Source organism: Physeter macrocephalus, unplaced genomic scaffold, assembly GCF_002837175.3.
Source record: "Physeter macrocephalus isolate SW-GA unplaced genomic scaffold, ASM283717v5 random_119, whole genome shotgun sequence".
In the NCBI taxonomy this organism is placed as follows: Eukaryota; Metazoa; Chordata; class Mammalia; order Artiodactyla; family Physeteridae; genus Physeter; species Physeter macrocephalus.
Genome location: NW_021145406.1, coordinates 73,072 through 94,492, shown reverse-complemented (window position 1 = coordinate 94,492; position 21,421 = coordinate 73,072). Strand labels below are relative to the sequence as shown.

The following is a 21,421-nucleotide window of genomic DNA, read 5'->3' as shown; positions in this document are numbered from 1 at the left end:
CGGGGCCGCGGGGCCGGGGCCTCCCGGGCGGCGTGAGGCGGCGGCGGCCCAGCGCGGCCGAAGAGGACGAAGCCGCGCCGCGCGGAGCGGGGTGAGTGTTTCGGCGGCCCGGCCGGAAGGCGGCGCGGCCGGGCCCCCTCCTCTGGCCCGCGCGGAGCCCCGGGGAGGGGGCGGGGGGGGCCGGGCGCGGGGTGGGGATCCCGGCCGGGCGGCGGCTCCCGGAGGCCCAGGCCCGCCCGCCCGCCTGCCTGTCCGCCGGCCCGCGCGCTCGGCGGGAGGGAAAAGTAGGAGACCCGGGCCCCGCCGCCCCGCGCGGGGAGGAGGGTCTGGCGCGCGGGGATCCCGGGCTCAGGAAATCGCCCCCAGCCCGGCCCCCCGGGAGACGCTGGCCCTCTGGATTCAGGGGGGCCCCCGACGCTAACGCCGAATTTCCGTCGGTTCCGGCTGGGGCGCGGAGGACTCCCCTCCCCCAGTGACAAGTGTCTCGGCGGCCAAGGGGCAGGTGTGTGTGCAGTGCTGGGAAGGGGCCGGGAGGAAGTGGTGGCCAAAGCCCTCGGTCTAGCCTTCTGGACTTCCCGCCTCCACCTGGACAGCCCTCCAGCGCTGGCCTGGCTGGGTGGGTGTCCGGGTCCTGAGCCCGGGGTGCGGCCCTCAGAGAGGGGGCCAGGACTGGGAAGAAGTGCTACCGGTGTCCCCCTCGCTGGAGGAAAATCTGGCCCCTCTCCATCCCGTGAGTCTCCCTTTGCTGTTGTAACGAGAGGGGCCGGCGCTGTCTCAGCGCGGCGAGCTTCCTCCCTGCCCGCCTCAGCCTTGCTTGTCAGGGGCAGGGCTGATGGGGGACTTGGGGAGAGGGAAACGCTAGTGCCCGCCTCCGCCATAACGTGTAGCTAATTCCGCCGGGGAACCTCAAGTGGACATTCTAAATAAATAGAGTGTGTTTGCTAGGCAAATGTCATTTCAAGGCAAATCTTTAGCTCTGTCCCTTTTCAACGCATTTGCTGCCCCTGCGTAAATTCCAAATTCCTCATCCTACACTCCTCTCCCTGCCTCTGAAATATGGGCTGGGGCAGTTCTCCAAAGTCTCAGGCCTACCTGCGTCCTCCCCTTCAGAATCAGGGTTCTTCAAAGGGGACCTCCTCTGAGCATCTTTCTTGGTCCCCTCCTAGCTCTCTCCCCAGCCCCTACCTGGGAGCCACTGGGGCTATAGGCTAGGGCGCGCCCCCCCCCTGCCCCGCCTCCTTTCTGAGGGGAATGTGCTAAATGCTCCCCTTCATCTGAATCTCCCCTGCGGCCAAGCCCCCAACGGGACTCATCTCTGCTCTGAACTCCCACTGCACCTTATCTGTGTCTCTTGTGTGACTCTTATCACCGCCTCCCTTATTTTATAGTTACTTTCGGCCCTGGCTTATTTCCCCGGCTGGATTGTGAGCTCCTGGAGGATGGAGGACAGGGGTGGAGTTTGATTCATCCCTGGTCCCCTGCCCTGGGTCAGCACCCTGTGCACCGTCAGCGTCAGCGTCTGGACGGACGAGAAGCCCCCTCCCCAGCTTGCCTCTGGGGACCTAGCTTATCTGACTCCTGGAGGGTCCCTGTTAAATTCTTCTTCTTCCGTGTTCGGAGGAGATTCCCAGCCCTCTCCCTTTGCAGAGAGAAACAGTGAGTTAGGAAGGGCTGTTTTTCTTATAGGGAGGGACTTGCCAGATGACTAGGACAGTACATGCTCTGCTATGACGATGGCCAGGCACAGAGTCTGGGCTCTCTGGGCACTGGGTGTGGAATGGGCTTCTCTCTTTGGCCTTCTGCACTCACCGTGCAGGGGATGCAGCAGGGTAACTGAACTGTGGGAGTCAAGGCTCCAGGCCCGGCCGTCCCATAAGGCCGTACGAGCTTCACTGAATCACTTGGTTTCTCTTGATCTCGGTTGGTCCTTCTTTATGGAATCTGAAAGAAAATTCCTCTGCTTGTATGAGGCCCTGTAGGATTTGGGCCTTGCGTCCTCTGCCTTAATGACCGTTCATTACCGAGACCGGTCCTGTTGTCTTCATTGGCCTTCCCAAGTGGAGTCCATCACCTCCACCTTTGTGCCACCCTAATCTAACTTACGCAGAATGGCGGTTAAATGTTACTCTGTGTCTCCCTGCTAGACTGAGCTCCTGTGGGTTCAGCGCTGAATCTCATTGCTCTGCATCCCCCGTGCCTGGCACATGGGAGGCTCTAGGGAAAATGTCTGTCGGATAAATGGTGAGGAGCTAAGAGCCCTTGTCCCAAGTTGACTGTACATCCTCTCTCACTGGGGCCCAACTTTGCCTTTCTCCATATCTAGAGGCCTCTTTTAAAACCAGGCAGATGTTCTCATAACCATCCCATCCTGTTAAGGCTTTCCAGCTTGGTCCCTGAGAAGAGCCAGTCGTGGAGAGCGTACAGTTCATTTGTAGAGATTAGAAGAGGAAACTTCTGGTGATGGACTTCCCTGGTGGCGCAGTGGTTAAGAATCTGCCTGCCAATGCAGGGGCACGGGTTTGATCTCTGCTCCGGGAAGATCCCACATGCCGCGGAGCGGCTGGGCCCGTGAGCCATGGCCACTGGGCCTGCGCGTCTGGAGCCTGTGCTCCGCAACGGGAGAGGCCACAATAGTGAGAGGCCCGCGTACCGCAAAAAAAAAAAAAGAGGAAACTTCTGGTGCTTCATGATCGCTGCCTTGCTGATTTTGGAGAAGACAGCGGGCCGTGGGGGCGGCCATGTGCTCTGTCATGGAAAGACAGTGATCTCACGCCTGCATCCTCAGCCATGGGCAGGAGAGGTGGTCAGCCTTGCAGACAGCCCTCCTGAAACCTGCTCACCAGGACCCCCTGCCACTAAGTGGTCTTCAAGTAGCTTCTCTGTAGGTCCTTCCATCAATGTTTATTAGGCTTTCACTGGGTACCCGGGATGTGATCAAATAGAGCCATGGCGGCCATGGCAAATCGTCGTCTGGCTTTGCTCTAAAACCAGGGCTAACCGTAACGTGGGGCGTTGCCCCCTCTCTGCTCAAGTCTTCTTACAGAGTCTTGTATGAAAAATTTCTTACAGAATTTACGGCCAGGCAAGATTTGCCTCCCCTGTGTGCGGGGAATGTAGGTTGCTTCTTCCTTTGATAATGAGAAGGAAGGTGGAGAAGGAAAACATGTGTGGTTTGTGTACTGCACGCACACAGCGTGCACGAGGCTTCCCCACGAACCCTGCGCGTTAGATGGTGTTCTTCCTCCATTTTCCCAGAGAAAGAAGTCAACTGTTTTGCCCTAAGGCACTCCGGGTCTGTACCCAGTTGTGCCAGACTCTTCCCATTCCACCCACACTGTCTTTCCAACTGATTATGGTCACCTCCTCTTCCCTGGCTTCCAGGATGCTGGGAGCACAATGCTATATTTTCATGTAGTGACTGTATTCACTTACCCTTGTGGTCAGCATTCTTATTTCTACTTTACTGTCTATGTGCACGTGTATATATAAGTGTAAATCTATCTGTATTCTTTATAACTCATCACAAAAGGTTTCTGGAAAACTGGACAGATAAGAGTTGAATACAATATGTAACATTGCACCTAAAACTTAGGCTGACTCACGGTGTGGTTAGGGAGATGCGCCCCATGGGTAACACTGGGCATGTGAGATTAAGTGTTGCTTAAACAGCAGACAGGCTTCAGAGGAGGAGACACCCTTTCTGGGTAAGGCAGTCAGGGTTGACTTACTGGAAGAGGTGAGATTTGAAGGAGGCCTTGAAGAATGGGTGGAGTTTTGATAGTCAGGGCACGTGGAAAGGTGTGTAGGATTTAGAGTCAAATTTGTGGTTATCGCCACGTCCCTACCGGAAAAGGTTCCTGCGTGAAAGGAGAGAATCGGTCTGGAGGGAAAGTGGGGAGCCTGGTGGTGCCTTTTCAAGTCTTCTCCAGCCTTGCTGGAGGGTCTGGGAACACTGGAGTTGGGAGGGCTGTACCCCATTAAGGATGAGAGGGCGAGGCTGACAGAAGAGCAGCGACTTGCCCAAGACCTGTCCTGCAGCCTGGAGCCCAGGTCCCTAATTACCAGCTTGGTGCTGGCTCTTTATACTGGCAAAGTTGAAGTCGGACAGCAGCCCTGTACATCAGCCCTTTTTTCCTGTCAAAGGGGTACAGGGGTACCATCTTCCTCACTCCCAGCCCAGCAAACACCAAGAAAACCCCCTGCTAAACCTTTATGACCAAAGGCAGAAAAAGCACTGTTGGGGAGGAGAGCTGGCATTCACTTCAATTACGCATATTAACAACTGCCCTTGGGACTTCCCCTGTGGTCCAGACTCTTGTGCTCCCAATTCAGGGCGCCCGGGTTCCATCCCTGGTCAGGGAACTAGATCCCTCATGCAGCAACTAAAGATCCCGCATGCTGCAACTAAGACCTGGCACAGCCAAATAAATAAGTATTAAAAAAAAAACGTAGAGACGTGGATGGGCCTAGAGACTGTCATACAGAGTGAAGTAAGTCAGAAAGAGAAAAACAAATATCGTATATTAACGCATGTATGTGGAACCTAGAAAAATGGTACAGGTGAACCGGTCTGCAGGGCAGAAATAGAGACACAGATGTAGAGAACAAACGTATGGACACCAAGGGGGGAACGTGGCGGGGGTGGTGGTGGTGGTGGGATGACCTGGGAGATTGGGATTGACATGTAGACGCGAATATGTATAGAATAGATAACTGATAAGAACCTGCTGTATAAAAAAAAAATTCAAAAATTCAAAAAGAAGTAAAATAAAATTGCTTTACTCGTTTAAAAACAAACAAAAAATATAGTTACTGTTGAAATAAAGTTCGTCAGAATAATAATTAAATTTGAAAAAAACAAAAAACTGCCCTTGCCAGAGGACAGAAACAAAATGAACCAACAGGCAGGATTCCAGCAACAGACAAATCAAACCCAAGCAAGAGCTTTGGGGAAGAGCATCAAGAAAGCAGTTTTGGGCTTCCCTGGTGGCGCAGTGGTTGAGAATCCGCCTGCCAGTGCAGGGGACACGGGTTCGAGCCCTGGTCTGGGAGGACCCCACATGCCGCGGAGCGACTAGGCCCGTGAGGCACAACTACTGAGCCTGCGCGTCTGGAGCCTGTGCTCTGCAACAAGAGAGGCCGCGACAGTGAGAGGCCCGCGCACCGCGATGAAGAGTGGCCCCCGCTCGCCGCAACTAGAGAGAGCCCTCGCACAGAAACGAAGACCCAACACAGCCAAAAATAAATAAATTAATTAATAAAAACTCCTACCCCCAACATCGTCTTTAAAAAAAAAAAAGAAAGAAAGAAAGCAGTTTCACACCCTCTTCTCGCTGAAGCCCGAAGTCCTGTTTCCCTCTTGTGGGAAGATGTTGGGAGTTGGGAGTGCAGGGGAAAGGCAGAGAGTTATTAAAAGAAGCCGCAGGACTCGGGGACCCCGAGGCTGATTTCCATCTCGGAGTGATGCTGATAGGCCAGGTGTGGATACGTCAGCTGCAGGAGCGATGGCCTCACAGAGCGGAAGCCCTCTAGTATAATACATCCTAGGTCACGTGTGCACACAGTCGAGGCCCATTCCTGGCAGTTCTGTAAAGTGCCCTGAACCACTGCTCTTAGGGGAAATACGGAGTTAGGTTCCCACCAGCCTCTGGTCATAGCGTATTTGTCCACCGATCAATACATAACTCTCTTATGTGTGTTTCTCTTTCAAGATGCCTTATTTATTATATATTATTGATGCATTAATTGAACTCAGCCAACAGCACTAGCACTCATGCCTGAGCAAAGCTCATCTAACACACGCGTTTTCTCCATAAGGCACATCACAGCCTTCTCGGCTCTGAGCAGCTCTGAGCACTAGACAGTGCTTCGGCTTCATGCTCAGGGCCATGTTAAATCACTAACAAAAAAAGCACAAAAGTGTGAAAACTGTGGCAGTAAATGGATCACGGAAAGGACACTTGTTGACAGTTTTCGTAAGCGCCGCGATCATCAGTTTCTGGGTTACAAGTAAACTGTAGCAAGTGGGTGGATTCGTAAATACGGGAATCCGTGAATAATGAGTACCGACAGTTTATACAAAGTAGTTCCACAACACAGCATTCCGGAGAGGTAAGGAGGGACTGTTGCCACATTTTACAGAAAGGAAAATGGCTCAGAGAGGTAAGTGACTTGTTGGAGTTTGCACAGGTGGCTGGGGCCGAGCCAAGACTTGCACCCACTCCTGGCTGATCCCGGGTGTGGTTCTTTCCTCTGAGCTCCTGCGGCGATCGCGATGAGATTCTTTCCTCGGCGTGCTACCCCCCCACCCCCACCGCAGTGACCCATCTGCCGTCATTGTGTTTGCCCCCATGGTAACTCCAGCATACAGATCGGGGTCCCTCGTGGACGCTCAGTAATTAGCTGGTGAATGAAGGCCAGGGCCGCAGTTTCTTGTTCGCTCTATCTTGGGTGCCAGAGGAAGGAGAAATATCCGGTCATAGGCTCCCCACCTCGCCCTCCTATGTCCCTTACAGAAGGGCACCCATTTCCCCTTTCCACAGCCTGCAGGCAGGAGGTCCCGTGTTCTCGCACACAAGGGGGTGTCGGCAGCCCCACGTCTAACAGAACTAACTGCTCTTTGCTGGGAGGTGCCAAGGGCAACCCTTCGCCCAAAGGAATGATGCTTTTTTTTTTTTTTAAGCTTTTACCATTTAAAAAATACATATTTATTTATTTATTTATTTGGCTGCACTGGGTCTTAGTTGCGACACGCAGATCTTTGTTGCCGCATGCAGGATCTTCCTTGCGGCATGCAGGGTCTTTAGTTGCAGCCTGCGGGATCTAGTTCCCTGACCTGGGATCAAACCCCAGCCCCCTGCATTGGGAGCGTGGAGTCTTAACTGCTGGACCACGAGGGAAGTCCCAGAAATGATTCTCTTGAGGCATTTCGGGCCAGCATGGGGCTTCCCGGGTTCCGAACCCTCAAATCCTGGCTTTCTTACTCCTTCTCACTCCTGGAAACCTTTCCAAAAATGTTCTGCCTTGTGTGCCCTGTGAAGAGTTGGTATATAAGTAATAGGGATTATTGCTCTTTCTTCTCTCCGAGGTTCTTTATTTCCCTTTTTGGAAATGGTTCCCCGCGAAGGATGGAATTTTCTCTCTCTGCAGCTGGGAGGGCTTTCCCCCAGGTCTCTGTAGGGTCTGGCTGACTCATCGGCTGTGCTGCGGAGCAGGGCGAGAGCTCTCTCCCGCTGCTGCCCTGCTGGACTGAGTCAGGCCCTGCAGCCTCCTGGCCTCACCTGGCCATGGTCCACAAAGGAGTCAGGCCCCAGGGAGCGCCCATCAGGCGCCAGGGCCCTGCGTGAGGCGGGTGGAGGGAGGGCTACTCCCTGGGTGCTGCCAGCTGTCCCTCTGCTATCTCTTTACAGACCCTTGAAAACCCACCTTGAAGGGTGGGGGGCGGGGGCTAGGCATCGGGGTAGAAATAGGTGGCCATGCCCATTTCCAACAGGGAACAGCTTCCATCCGGGCGCGGGGCTGCCGGGGAGGCGGGGCTTCCCGCAGATGGGGAGGCGCGGTCGAGGCCGGTTTATCGCTGGCTGGTCCATTGCGGTCTTCTGTCCTGCGGGGCACTTTGTGAGAGCTGACTTTTCACTTGCAGGTTTTGGGTTTTTTTTTTTCCGTAAGAGGGAGAAAAACCAAACATTTTCTGCAGTTAGAATTTTTCCCTCTTGGGTAATCACAATGGACAAAAAGCATTTAACTCTTTTGAAAACCACGTGGAAGCAGGAGCCCGGGGACCATTCAGTTGGCAGGGACGGCCAGCCATGGAGGCAGTTCGGCGGGCGGGCTCTTGCATAAGGAAACAGCTATTTCACATTTATTTGGGGTTTGCTTCTTGCAGCATATTTCAATTAGTTCATCAGTGCTGTGCATCTGACAGGCCACACGTTCATTGTGGTTGAGCCATCTGGGAGGTGGGAGGCCTGCAGCCTTCCCCATGGCAGTCGGTAACTACCAGTTTGAAGGAAATTTTGTTTGATGTGTTTAAGAACCCAACACTAAAATACCGTTAATAACAAAAGCTTCAAGAGTTCTGAAAGCATTCCCCCTTGTTGAGCCATCAAATGGACATGCATAACTTAAGACCTCATTTCTTCCCCTACTCTCCTGTGACATTTTCCAACCCAGTGAAGCAGAGTTCTGAAGTGGCTTGTTTCACTGGTCCAGAGCACGATTTGCATTAACCTGGTGTGGAAAGGAGCTCATTAATTTATACTTGGGGGCCACGCAGGCTGGGCTTTTGCTGCCAGGAGTAGCGAGGGAGGTGGTGAACAGATCCCCACATCAGTATATTCAGCTGAGCTTCCAAGCTGCTCGTTTCATTTCGGGTCCCAGCCTCACTGGGGTGACTCAGCCGAGCATCGTGAGGTCATGGTGATGCCTGCCGACCAGCGCCTCTGCCCTGCACTCCTTGGGTACCAAGGTTTAGAGCACCAATTACACCCATTTCTCCCTCTTTTTACCTCTGTTATTTCTCCTGGCAAACTGTCCCCTTTCCTGAGGAATGTTCTGTCTGACTTTCCAGCAGGGAGGAAAAGAGGAATTCAGCATCTTAGGAGAATAGGGGAGCCGGAAGGAGCGTGGGAAAAAACCAAGTCCACGGGTTTGACCTTTCAGGAGGAATGACTTTCCGTTTCCCTGAAACCTCACCACCCCAGGCTGGGCGTGGAGTAGGGTTGCGACTCACCGCATGGTTGTAAACTGGAGGCCGGCTCGTGAAATCTGGGATGTTCGGTTCACTCAAGTTTGTCCTGGTGGCCAGGGAGCTGCAGGACTGGTGTTTGGAGGGTTTGGGCTGATAAGGGCGCCCATCCTGTACCCCACGAGATTGATGTGTTGGTTTTTTTTTTTTTTAATTAATTAATTAATTAATTTATTTATTTTTTTAACATCTTTATTGGAGTATAACTGTTTTACAATGGTGTGTCAGTTTCTGCTTTACAACAAAGTGAATCAGTTATACATACACATATGTTCCCATATCTCTTCCCTCTTGCGTCACCCTCCCTATCCCACCCCTCTAGGTGGTCACAAAGCATTGAGCTGATCTCCCTGTGCTATGCGGCTGCTTCCCACTAGCTAGCTATTCCACATCTGGTAGTGTATGTAAGTCCACGCCACTCTCTCACTTCGTGCCAGCTTACCCTTCCCCCTCCAGATTGATGCTTTATGATAAGACTTTTCTGGATACTGAGTTTCCTGCCCAAGGAGAAGGCGGCAGCCCTTCCCTCTCCAAACCATAGGGATCCCTGGCCTAGCCCAGCTGCTCTGCAGGCTGAGGGACCTTGGCTTATTTGTCTTAGAATCCGTGGTGCCCAGCATAGTGGCCTGGTGGTGACTCAGGGCCTGATGACCGTTTGCGGGGAGGCGGTGGCTGGCGGTCCAGAGGCAGAGCGGCCTTTCTCATTCATCCACCTTTTGTGTAACACCCTCCATGGCACGGAGTGCTTCTGCCCGTTGTGCTTCATTTGACACCCAGAAGTGCTGCTGTGCCCATTTTACAGGTGAGGAAACTGAGGCTCAAAGAGGTCGTGGTTCGGCACTCAGTGCTTTCAGCTGCCGTGTTTCATACACGGGCACACTGCAGCTCAGGGAGGTCATGGTTTGGGCCAGCCACAGAGGCGGTTACCTTCTGGCCAGGATTCTTGTCCTAATCGGGGTCCTCGATTCTTCAAGTTCATGTTGTCACGTCCATTACATGGCCCGTGCCGTGTTGTTATGTTGTTGTTTTTAAAAGCCATCAGATATGGGAACGTATGTATATGTATAACTGATTCACTTTGTTGTAAAGGAGAAACTAACACACTATTGTAAAACAGTTATACTCCAATAAAGATGTTAAAAAAAATAAAAAATAAATAAAAAATAAAAGCCATCAGGGGAAGTCCCTGGTGGCCCAGTGGTTAGGACTCTGCACTTTCACTGCTGAGGGCCCGGGTTCGATCCCTGGTCTGGGAACTAAGATCCCGCAAGCCACGCGGTGTGGCAAAAAAGAAAAAAAAAAACAAACACCCATCAGTATTTCCTGATCTAGTTCAGTCTGAACAGTGCCCAGAAGCTTTCAGTTTGGGTTTGTGTGAGTTTTTTGTTTCTTTTCTTTTTTTCCAGAGAGGAAAACAGAATTTCTCTTCTTTTGTTCTGTAGCTTTTGCTCTTCAAAGAGGCCAAAAAGCACCATGGATTTAGAGCAGGATTAGATTCCCCAAGATAGAGTTGCATGCTCTGGGGTCACGGCCATGTACATGAGTTGGAGGCCCCATTGGGATCCTGTTGTCAAGTCTTGTAGCCACACGCCTAGGAGGCTGTGGTCAGAGGCTCCACCAGTTGTGTGTCTTTGAGGTCTTGGGAAGTGGTGCCCTTTCCTTCCCTCAGGTCAGAGCCGCTTTCAGACTGGCTGAGTTAGGAACCCCGTTTATGGGGATGGGACAGGCATGTTTTTAAAAGGGCACAGTTCAGAGTGGGCTGGGGCTTGTCCATGAGGGTGGGCCCTGCTCACCACCCACTCTGGGTTCTCAGCTGGGGCTGGGTCAGTTTGCTCCGGGTTTTTCCCCTCTTCCTGCCCCACTTCTGACCTTTTCCTTGCTCATTAGAGAAAGAGCAGGGACCCAAAGTGGCCTGGTCAGGACGCGTCAGCAGGTAGGGGAGGAGGTGGAGGCCAACAGTTTGTCTCTCCCACCTGCACCGCAGTTGGCTGCCTTGCTATGTCCTCTGAGCTGGGAGAGCTGAAGGGCCTGTGGCCGCCAGGCGGAGAAGAGACACAGGTGGGTCCCCGTGGGAGCCTCTGGCTCAGGCCAGGATCCCTTCAGCAAGAGTTAGAGGGTCTGCTTTTCCCTGGGGCTCCCCACACTGTATGAGCCACTCCCCGGACTGTGGTTATCTTGATGTAGCTCCCGGGGCCCAGGCGTCCCAGCTGGGCCGGGCGGGGGCTCCCAGGGGCAGGGCCGAGTTATACCTTTTTGGCTTCCTCGGAGCACCTTGCCTTGTTCTGAACTTGGAAGAGGGCTTAATGAAGCCTCTGACGAAAAATAACTTGGGGAAGGTGGTCTGGCCCACCTGTTCTCCCGGGAGGCTGCCTTCCAGATTTCTCCTGCTCTCACTAGAATCCTAATCTGCTCGGAAGGACACACACACAGAAGGATTCCAATCCCCTGGCTGTGCTCAGGCTTGGATGCAGAGGGAAAATGGAGGTTCCAGCGTATGCAGCGCACGGAAGGGGCAGGAAGGGCCGCTGGACAGATGCCCAGCAGAAAAAGAGGGCACCGGGTGAGGCTTTGGATGCAGGAGGAGAGAAGGCCAGAGAACGGGAGAGTTTCTTTCCTTGCCTTCTTTTTTTAAAATTGAAGAGAAATTCATGTAACATAGAACCGACCATTTCTAAATGTGCAATTCAGTGTCATATAGCGCATTCACAATGCTGCGCTGCCACCACCTCTGTCTAATTCTAGAGCATTCTCACCACCCCAAAAGGAAACCCCAGGCCCATTAGCAATCATCCTCCATTCTCTCTCCTCCCTGTTCCTTGGCCACCACTAATCTACTTTCTGTATCTATAGATTTACCTATTCTGGATATTTCACATAAATGGAATCGTACAACGTGTGACCTTTTGTGTCTGGCTTCTTTCATGTAACATAATGTATTCGAGGTTTATCCGTGTTGTAGCATGTATCAGTACTTCATTCTTTTTTTTGAGTGGTAAAATACACATAACATCAGATTTACCATCTTAACCATTTTTCAGGATACAGTTCATTGACGTTAACTACATTCACATTGTTGTGCACCCATCACTGCCATCCATGTCCAGGACTTCTTCATCTTCCCAAACTGAAGTTTTGTCCCCATTAAACAACAACTTCCCATTTCCTCTTCCCTCCAGCCCCTGGCACCCACCGTTCTACTTTCTGTCTCTGTGAGTTTGACCCCTCTGGGTACCTTGTATAAGCAGAATCATACAGTGTGTGTCCTTTCACGTCTGAATTATTTCACTGCACAGAATGTCCTTCAGGTTCACCCATGCTGTAGCATGTGTTAGAATTTCCTTTCTTTTCATGGCTGAGTAATATTCCACTGTATAGAGAGACCACCTTTTGTTTACCTGTTCATCTGCTGATGGACACTTGGGCCATTTCTGGGCCAGCGAGATGTGGACTTTGGCTTGCCCCTGGATGGGGAACAGTGAAAGACACCTGAACTAGGAGGACCTAGGGGTCTGGGAGGCAAGAGCTGCACCATTTCCAAGGTGAATGGCCTTTGATGACCGCACCTTTCTGTGCCTCGGTATCTGTACCCATCCAACGGGGGCAGTGATGCTCCCTCCCAGGGGAGGATGCAGTGAGAGTCTGGATGAGAGGGTGGTTTTGCGGACTGTCAGTCGCCCTGCACACGTGAGCTGCTGTCTTCCTGGACAGCGACAGCCCTGATCTTCATCAGTCCTAGGCTGTGAGGGCTGGTGGTGCCCGGCCCTCCACCCTCCTGGGGCTCACTTGTGACTTCCACTTGCTGGAAAGTTCCCTCCCTCGCAGAGGTTCCAGAGTGAGCCCCACAAGAAGGTGTGTCCTGCCTCTTAGTGGCCTTCTGAGCACTTGCTGACTCCCAGCTGATAGTAGTAGGGGAGCCGGGAACACATGGTTCCCTGCAGCACTGTCTCCTGGAACCCCCTCCTTGGAGCTCCAGGAAATCGAAGCCAGGAGGATGACATTGGCAGCCTCCTGGGGTGGCTGAGTCAGAGCGGAAAGTCAGGCTGGAATTCACTGAGTCACACCTGCCTTCATTAGGCTAATTAGCTTTCGATGTGAATTAGCTCTGTGAGCTGATTTAGAAATCCATTACTGGGCCAGGCCAGTTCCATGTGCAGTGGTGCCTAGGAGGCTGTGCGGTGCAGTTCCATATCCACCAATTAAGGCTGCTTAATTATTAACTTAGGGCTGCATGACTAATGAGGAGTTGCACTTGTTGTGTGCTATTTGAGAATTTTAAGGCCGTTTAAAATTAGCCATAATATAGTTAATAATCATACTAGGAATCATACATTGGGATCCGTGTTATAGATTATTTGGACTGAGGCTGAGGGTTGTTTTGTGGAAGGTCATGTAGACGGAGAGTGGGGTGGGGGGCGTTCAGTGTGTGCAAAGTGGTGGCTAATATGGAGAGTTTCCAGCTGATGCACAGCTAGCACCTTGAAAGGCTGCTTTTCAGTTGGGATGTCCGTTCACTATTGGGTTCTCAGGCTGGCCTGCCAACAAGAACATGACCCACCGGGCCCCTGAATGATTGAGCTCTTGGGGCACTTACTCTCCGCTAGGTCCTCAGTGGCCCTCTTCAGTTAACCCCATTGTACAGATGAGAAAACTGAGCCCCAGAGGGGAAAGCTGGCTTCCCCAAGGTCGCATGGCTGGTAGATTCAAATCCAGGCAGTCTGGCTCTGAAGCTCTTGGCTAAACGGCTGCTTTAGACCATTTACCACACACTGCACCCATTTTGGAGTTAAGTAGGTTTTGGAGAGCCTACCTGGGGAGCTAAGCGTTTTGTAAATCTTCTTTTTTTAAGTGAGGAAACTTTAGAACCCTTGGTGCCTTTGGCAAAGGAACACTTCTTACTTTCAAGGCTTAAGAGGTGCCTCCGGAGGCCTGCCGTGGACGGGGTGCTTGTGCGTGTGTGGGAACGTTTGTGCCCGGAGGTCAGGGTGCCTTTCGCTTGCTGGCGTGACTCACACGGAGCCGGTTTGTCTGGGAACCCGTGGGTGACGACCGTGGAAAACTCTTTCGCGGGAGCACAGATGGTCTCTCGTTCCTGGTGCCCCAGGTGGGCTGTCCCCTGTTCTCAGGGCCGAGGGGCCTTCCTTGCTGTTTAGGTGTTGGCCACTGAGAATCACCGAGCCCTCCTGCAGCTGGAGCTGAGCAGATGGGGATTTCAGAAGGTGGAGGCTTTATTTTTAGTCCCACATCTTCTGGGATTCTGTCACTATGGAGATGCCGGCTGGGGGCCCACGAGGCTCCGTGCTTTTCCTGCCGGCGAGGAAAGAGGGTCCTCTTTCATTTCTGGAACGTGGCCTGGGCTGCTCGGTGGAGACCTCAGTCACTGTGTGTGTTTGTGTGTGTGTGTGTGTGTGTGTGTGTGTGTGTGTGTGTGTGAGAGAGAGAGAGAGAGAGAGAGAGACAGACAGACAGACAGACAGACAGATAGATGTTGCTGCTGTAGAAGAACTAGCCCTGGGCCCACACCCTGCGTGGAGCCCAGCATCCACAGCCATCTTGTGCTTTGGCTGAACTGCACTAGGGTCCGGAGGCTCCACTTCAGCTGTGCTGTGTGACCTTGGGCAGGGTTGCCTCATTTCCCCGGGTCTTCATTTCCTCTCCTGAAAATTTGGGATGCTAATTCCTGCCGTGTACCTGCTTCTCTGGATCTGGTGACATAATTGATTTGGGCAAACTTTGAATCCACAGTGAGGTTCAAGTGCTGTGTGTGTATGTGTATTTGTGTGTACACTGGTGCGTGTGTGTGTGTCCAGTAATTATTCTGATGCCAAGGCTGCCCTCCATAGGTCATCTAGAATTTTTTCTACTCCTTCTTTGTCTTTCTACTTTTTCCTGTATTTTGGCTTCTCCATTCAAAGGCAGAGAAAGAAGAGGTTGAAGCGGAAAGTATTCTAGTCCTGCCCATACATTACCATAAAAGATCTCTCAAGGGAGGTTGAACCCACCCCCCTTTCTACCACCTATGTGTCCCCCCTATAGAGTTTCTGAAAATACTCTTTCTTCTGTTGCTGTCACAGATTCACAGCCCCGCCTCCTGCGGGAAGTGCACTGGGCTCGTTAGCTCTGTTCCCACAGAGGACAGACCTGAGGCTCAGAGTGGTTAAAGTATTTGACCAGCGTTGCACAGCCATAAGCACCGGTGCTGGAACTGGAACGGAATTCTCTTGACTCCCCAGCCCGTGCTCCTGCAGCTCTGCACAGGACGGTGGGCCGGAAGCGCACGGACACCAGCGGTTTGTGTCTGGGGCTCCTGAGGCACTAGCCTCCTCCCTTCTTCTGAAATCTCCGGCTTGGCTATTATCCCAAAGCAGAAAACAACAAGTGTTGACGAGGATGTGGAGAAATGGGAATCCTTGCGCCCTGCTGGCGGGAATGTGAAAGGTGCAGCCGCTGTGGAACAGTTTGGTGGGTCCGCAAACGGTTAAGCGCAGTTACTGGAAATTCCCTGGCAGTCCAGTGGTTAGGACTCTGTGCTTTCACTGCTGAGGATGCGGGTTCCATCCCTGGTCGGGGAACTGAGATCCTGCAAGCGTGCGTGGTGCGGCCAAAAAGAAAAAAAACCCCACAGAGTTACCAACTGATGAATGGATAAACAGAATGTGGTCTATCCCTACAATATAATATTACTAGCAGTGCTACTCCTGGGTTATTATACTCCAAAACATTGAAAGCAGGAACTCAAACAGGTATTTATACACCTATGTTCACAGCAGTATTATTCACAATAGCCAGAAGGTGAAAACAACCCAACCTATCAGCTGATGAATGGATAAACAAAATGGGGTATATCCATATGATGGAACATTACATGGCCACGAAAAGGAATGAAGCACTGACACAGGCTACCGCACGGATGAACCTCAAAAACAGAATGCTGAGTGAAATAAGCCAGACACGAAAGGACAATATTGTATGATTCCACTTGTGTGAGGTTCCTAGAATAGGCAAATTCAGACAGGAAGGAGAATGGTACTCACCAGGGACTGGGGTTGGGGGGGCCAGTGGGGAGTTAGTGGGGACAGAGCTTCTGTTTGGGGTGATGAAAGTGTTCTGGAAATAGCAATAGTGGTTGCACAACACTGGGAATATCATCGATGCCACTGAACTGTACACTTAAAAGTGATTACAATGGGACACCTCCCTGGCAGTCCAGTGGTTAAGACTCTATGCTTCCACTGCAGGGGGCACAGGTCCAGTCCCTGGTTGGGGAACTAAGATCCCACATGCCCGAGCTGTGTGGCCAAAAGAAAAAAAAGATTAAAATGGTACCCAAACAAAACTCTCAGGCTTGTGCTAGAACCTCAGGTGGGCCTTGGGCTGGACCACACCTTGCTTTTGCATATGAGACGCCCGCACCTGTGGCCTGGCCAAGGCCGCCCAGCCCAGCGGTGAGTCTGCACGCCAGGCTCTCGTGCCCCCCGGGGGGGGGCACCCTGGCAGCCACTGGCCGGGCCTGATCGCTGTGTGTGAACGACATCTGTCTCTATGGAACACTTGTGCACCTGACGTCGGGCATGGCCTTTTATGGCTCTCACTCGCTCTCAGGGAGTGGAAAGATAAATACCTTTTCAAAGACTAGATGCCAACTGCCTGGGGTCCCCACAGCTGCAGAGCGAGTGGGAGATGGGCCTGCTGGGGGCAGGTGCTGCAGCCCCGGGGGAGCTGGGGAGTGTGCCAGAGAATCAGCCACGGCCCCCATGCAGACAGCCATGCAGATTTGGAGTGTGATTCTGCCACAGACCTGCTCTCTCTTGGAGCTGCTGTGTCCTCACCTGCCTTTTGGCTGATCCTGATGTTTAAAGGACAATGTGTGGGGAAGTGCCTGGCGTGGTACCTGGTGCCTCGCAGCTTAATGGATGTTGGGTTCCCGTGTCTGGCCCGCGGAGGCACTGCGATGCTCGGTCACAGGCTGTGGGTGGCATGGCGGCTGGGTGGACGAGACCTGTTGATTGGGGCGGGGGAGGACGATGTGATTTGAGGGATTCCAGGCCAAACACGCCCTCTGCCTCCCAGGGCCCCCTGTTCTGTGGGGAAAGCCCTGGGGCTCCTAACCCAGGGCTGTGTAACCAAGCACCACAAACTGGGTGGCTTAAAACGATAGGAATTATTCTTTCTCAGTCCGGGAGACCCCAAGTCCAAATTTAGGATTGGTTCCTCTGCGGGCGTGGGGGGAGACTCTGTCCCATCCCTCGGTCCCAGCTTCTGGTGGCGTCCAGCCATCCTTAGTGTTAGTTGGCTTATAGCTGCCTCCCCCGCATCTCTGCCTCTGTCTTCACGTGGCTGTCTTCCCTCTGTGCGAGTGTCTCTGTGTCTCCTCTCTTTTTATAAGAACACCAGTCATCCTGGATCCAGCCCCCCCCGCCCCCCCGCCAGTCCAGTTTGACCTCACATTAATTATATCTGCGAACATCCTATTTCCACGTGGGGTCACATTTTCAGGTTCTAAGAAGGACATGAATTGGGGGGGGACACTCTACAGTATTGTCTCCATACTTGTTGAATGAATAGGTGAGTGAATGAATAACTGTGAAAGCCATCCTTGTATGTCTGTGCAGGTGTGTTGGTGCAGAAGACCTGGGGCTGCTGCGAGGGGGGGGTAGCTCCAGAATCTTCCCCTCTGCCCGGCCAGGCTTCTCTGACCGCTGGCCTCTGCACCCTGAGTCTAGCCCTCTGGCCGCCTCCTGACTCAGCCAACTTTCAGGGTGGCAACAATAACGTTTATTACAGGGAAAGAGTCACGACACACTGGGTTTTCTCTGCTTCCTTTCTGCCCCAGATTGCAAAGCTTTTTTTGTTTCTCTCCCCCTCCCCTTGGAACCAAGAAAGACGGCAGGGATGGCTCGGTGATCTTGGACAAATCAGCTCTCCTCTTTGAACCCCGGCCTCTAGAGTTTGCAAATGAAGGAGGCTAAACTGCGTGCCTCCGTAGGTCTCTTGGTCTGTGATTATTACTGTTTTATTGCTGAGAAAATTATAGGCGAGGAAATCATGCCCTTGGGCTCCATGTGGGGCAAGACTCAAATCCAGATGCCCTCATTTCCAGCCTGTCTCTAAATCTCCCCTGCCGCCTCCTGCAGGAAGCTCTCTGTGATTAACCTGACTCGTGTGGTTCCTGGGGTCCTCACTGTGCCTTGTGTGTGATACATGAATTCACAAATACTAGCCTACCATTCAGATGGTGTGTGTGTGTGTGTGTGTGTGTTCTTCATGTTCTTTTCCCCTCCCTTTCCTCTGTAGGCAAGAGCTATTTGCTGGGTGTCTCTCTCTGTGCTCCCCCATTCTGGCACCCAGCAAAGGGCTCGTTACATTGGGTTGTGGACCAGCCTCAAAGTCATAAGCAGATGATTAAAGACTAGGAGATCTACCAAAAGAAAAAAAAAAAGAAGAAAAGAACTTAGATGCTTTCAGTAGATGTCAGAAAAGCATTTGATAAAGTTCAATATCCATTACTCTTAAAAACATAGCGATTGAGGGGTAGACATAGATTTCAACATGATAACATCTACGACACTCTACAGCATAACCCAAAGTGTGTTTGAGGAGCACAGAATGCTACTGGAGATTGTGTCAAAAAGAGATTTTGGGGCCAAACAGCATTTAGAAGATGCTGCTCTAAGAGGCCTTCCCTTAATGTCAGTTGCCGAGCAAACCCTCTCCCACTAATAACCATCACTCCAGAGTGAAGCCGGTGCCAGGGGCTAGGAAAGAAGCAGAACAGAACTCTTAGAAACAGAGTTGCACAATTGATGCTTTGAGATGGATACAGCTTAGGTGTTCAAAGTAGATACACTGAAAAATAATTAGAAGTAATAAGATGGTATGATGGCCAAGTCAAAAAATAAAAATGAAACCACCATCACTTTCCCAGGTGGGAACTGGTTGGTCAACGTTACCGGGAGGGACACCTCTGGCACCTGTTTGCTCGGGTGTCCACAAGCTAGTGACCTTATTTTCTGGTTAGAAATGACAGTAACACCCTGGCAGCCTCAGGCAACTGCCAGGATCTCCTTTGCCTCCTGGAGCCCAGATTCCCGGGAAATGCAGGTATAATGGTGCATGGCTCGGTGTCCCGGACCACCTTAGAGCTTAGCCTCCCATTTAGCGTTTCGGTCACGGAGGCATGACCGGGAGTCAGGAGACCTGGTCCCGAGCCTGATCCCCGCTTGCTGGCTGCGGGGTTTAGGATGAGTTGCTTAGCCTCTCGGGACCAGAATGTCCTCATCTGTGAGGGAGGGATCCTAACCTCATGCTCGCAGGGTCCTTCTGCGGAATCTCCGAGAAGTTTTGAGCACGTTCGCACACCACTGAGCTGTTGTTACAGAGGCTGGGACCCCGGTATTTCAGCTCAGCACTAATCCTGGACGATGGAAGCCACTTGAGGCGGGTCGGACCTTCCTCATTCCCGGGGACGGGGCTGTCAGAGTCCTCCCCGGGCTTTGTCACAGGTCCCAGCTCTGGTCTCCCCGAGGCCACCATGTGGAGCGGGAAGGAGATGCTGGTAAGAAGAGTCCGCTTGTTGGAAGGAAACCATGAACTCCTGTCAGAAACCAGCACGAGGACACGTCCCGAGCCAGCCTGGTGGGGACTGAGGTGTCCTTCACATTTCCCTGGTAATGTCCTGCTCTTTTTCTCCAAGGCATTTCTTGCCTCTCTCTGAATAAACAGCGAGCCCTTGGTATAATTCAGTCTTTTAGGGATGGCTGAGTCATCTGGCTGGCTGGGGCTACCCAGATGCAGATGAAGTTCTGGTGTCACGAGCCAACCGGGCCGTCCTGGGCGGCCTTGGAAGGGCTGGATGGGGGTGCGTCTGCCAGACATCCCTCTGGCTGAACCCCGGGCTCCCTTAATTCCTTTTAAGGTAGCCTTCCCTCCACCCTATTTCTTTTCCTGTCCTCTCCTCGGTGTGGTTTGGCTTCTGTTCATTTTTTGCCTTATTTTAGCCACAGTTGTTTGTATGGGTGGCCCAAGGGGGCCGGTATAACTTTCCGAGGACTGAAGTCCTCGGGCTTTGTGGAAGCCTTTTCCTTGAAGCCTGGCGGCCTTGCTCTGCTAGTCAGCCCACTTCTCAGTGGTCAGGGTTGCTGCCAGCTTGCAGGCTGGCTCGTGGAGGATCACAGGCAAGCGCTCCCAAGCTGGGTATGTATGCTCAAACCTTGTAACCAACTCACTGGAGAGTGGTGGTTTTTTGATCTACTTTCTGATTCTTTAGGAATATGTGGTTCATGGAATTAAAAGGTAGATGTGATTAATGTGGTTTCAAAAAATGTATTTTAAAATCGTTTGGGCCACCCATTATTATTTTTATTATTTTTGCATTCTGCAGTTTCAAAAGAAACATTAAATGTTGGCTTTTTTAAAAGAATCTAAAATAGTTGTTAAAATTTAAAAGCTCTTTTTCAGGGGAATTCACTGGTGGTCCAGTGGTAAGGACTCTGCACTTTCACTGCCGAGGGCCCAGGTTCAATTCCTGGTCAGGGAACTAAGATCCCACAGGCTGCGAGGCGTGGCTAAAAAAAACCCAAAAAACAAAAAACACTTGTTCAGTTAAACTTTTAACATCAACATCACTGCCCTGTGAGTGGTGTATACCTTCCTTCAATATTACTGAGTCTGATTTTTCTACCTAGATCTCCACGATCAATCAGTTCCTGCATCCCCTCAACCTTTACTTTCCCTGGCAACTCAAGACTCACAGTTTTCTAGTATTCAAAGAACGTTACTTATTTTTCCAATGCCTTTCTTCACTCATCATTCACTTAATCATTCACTCTCTCAATTCTTTCATGGATTCAAAAAATTACTAAAACACCCAAAAAGTTGTATGTGACGTTATATGGGACATTGACAAGGTTTTAAAGATAAATTAGATCAAATCATTATGTTGTACACCTTAAACCGCATACACAGTGCTGTCTGTCAACTGTAGCTCAATAAAACTGGGAGAAGGAAAAAGATAAATAAGATACATTTCTTGCTTTATGGAACTTACAAGTTCATAGGTTACAATAAAGTAGTCAAAAACCAAAAGAGTTAGTAAAGACTATATTTGGTATGAAAAACATTGTTTGGATAAGTAATACATTATACTTGGTACCAAATGGCAAGTGGCTGAGAGTTAAATGTAAGACTTCTTTGCTCCCTGTCTGCGGTCTCCCAGTGTGTATACTCTTCAGAGAGATTCTCTGCATATATGAATATATGTTACGTAAGAAAAAACCCCACAAATGGCTGCTTCCCTGTTCACCTGCTGTTTTGACTTATCAGTTCATAATTCTGGAGGTGATCCTCTGTTAGTTCATTTGGGCTGCCCGGGCTTTTTTTTTTTTTTTGCGGTACGCGGGCCTCTCACTGTTGCGGCCTCTCCCGTTGCGGGGCACAGGCTCCGGACGCGCAGGCTCAGGGTCCATGGCTCACGGGCCCAGCCGCTCCACGGCATGTGGGATCCTCCCGGACCAGGGCACGAACCCGCGTCCCCTGCATCGGCAGGTGGACTCTGAACCACTGCGCCACCAGGGCAGCCCCATGCCCGGGCTTTTTAACAATGGGCTTAGTGTTTGGCTGATGGATGCACCATCATTTTTTTTTTTTTTTTTTAAATTTTCATTGGAGTAGAGTTGATTT

The 21,421-nt window shown here is 51.6% G+C and overlaps 1 long non-coding RNA gene and 1 other non-coding gene across 6 annotated transcripts in view; both read left to right on the top strand.

Annotated features, from left to right (window-relative positions):
- Positions 1-11: 11 nt before the first annotated feature.
- Positions 12-21,421, top strand: part of LOC114484882 (uncharacterized) — a 92,824-nt gene continuing 71,414 nt past the window's right edge. For 3 of the 5 annotated variants that reach the window (XR_008616551.1, XR_008616552.1, XR_003678252.2), the window contains exon 1: positions 53-91. This is a non-coding gene — a long non-coding RNA (uncharacterized lncRNA). Of the gene's footprint in view, positions 92-21,421 lie in introns of all 5 variants that reach the window. The other 2 variants (XR_008616550.1, XR_008616549.1) reach the window with 2 other exon arrangements.
- TRNAE-UUC (transfer RNA glutamic acid (anticodon UUC)) lies at positions 20,207-20,279 on the top strand. The gene has a single exon. It is a non-coding gene; the product is annotated as a tRNA-Glu (tRNA).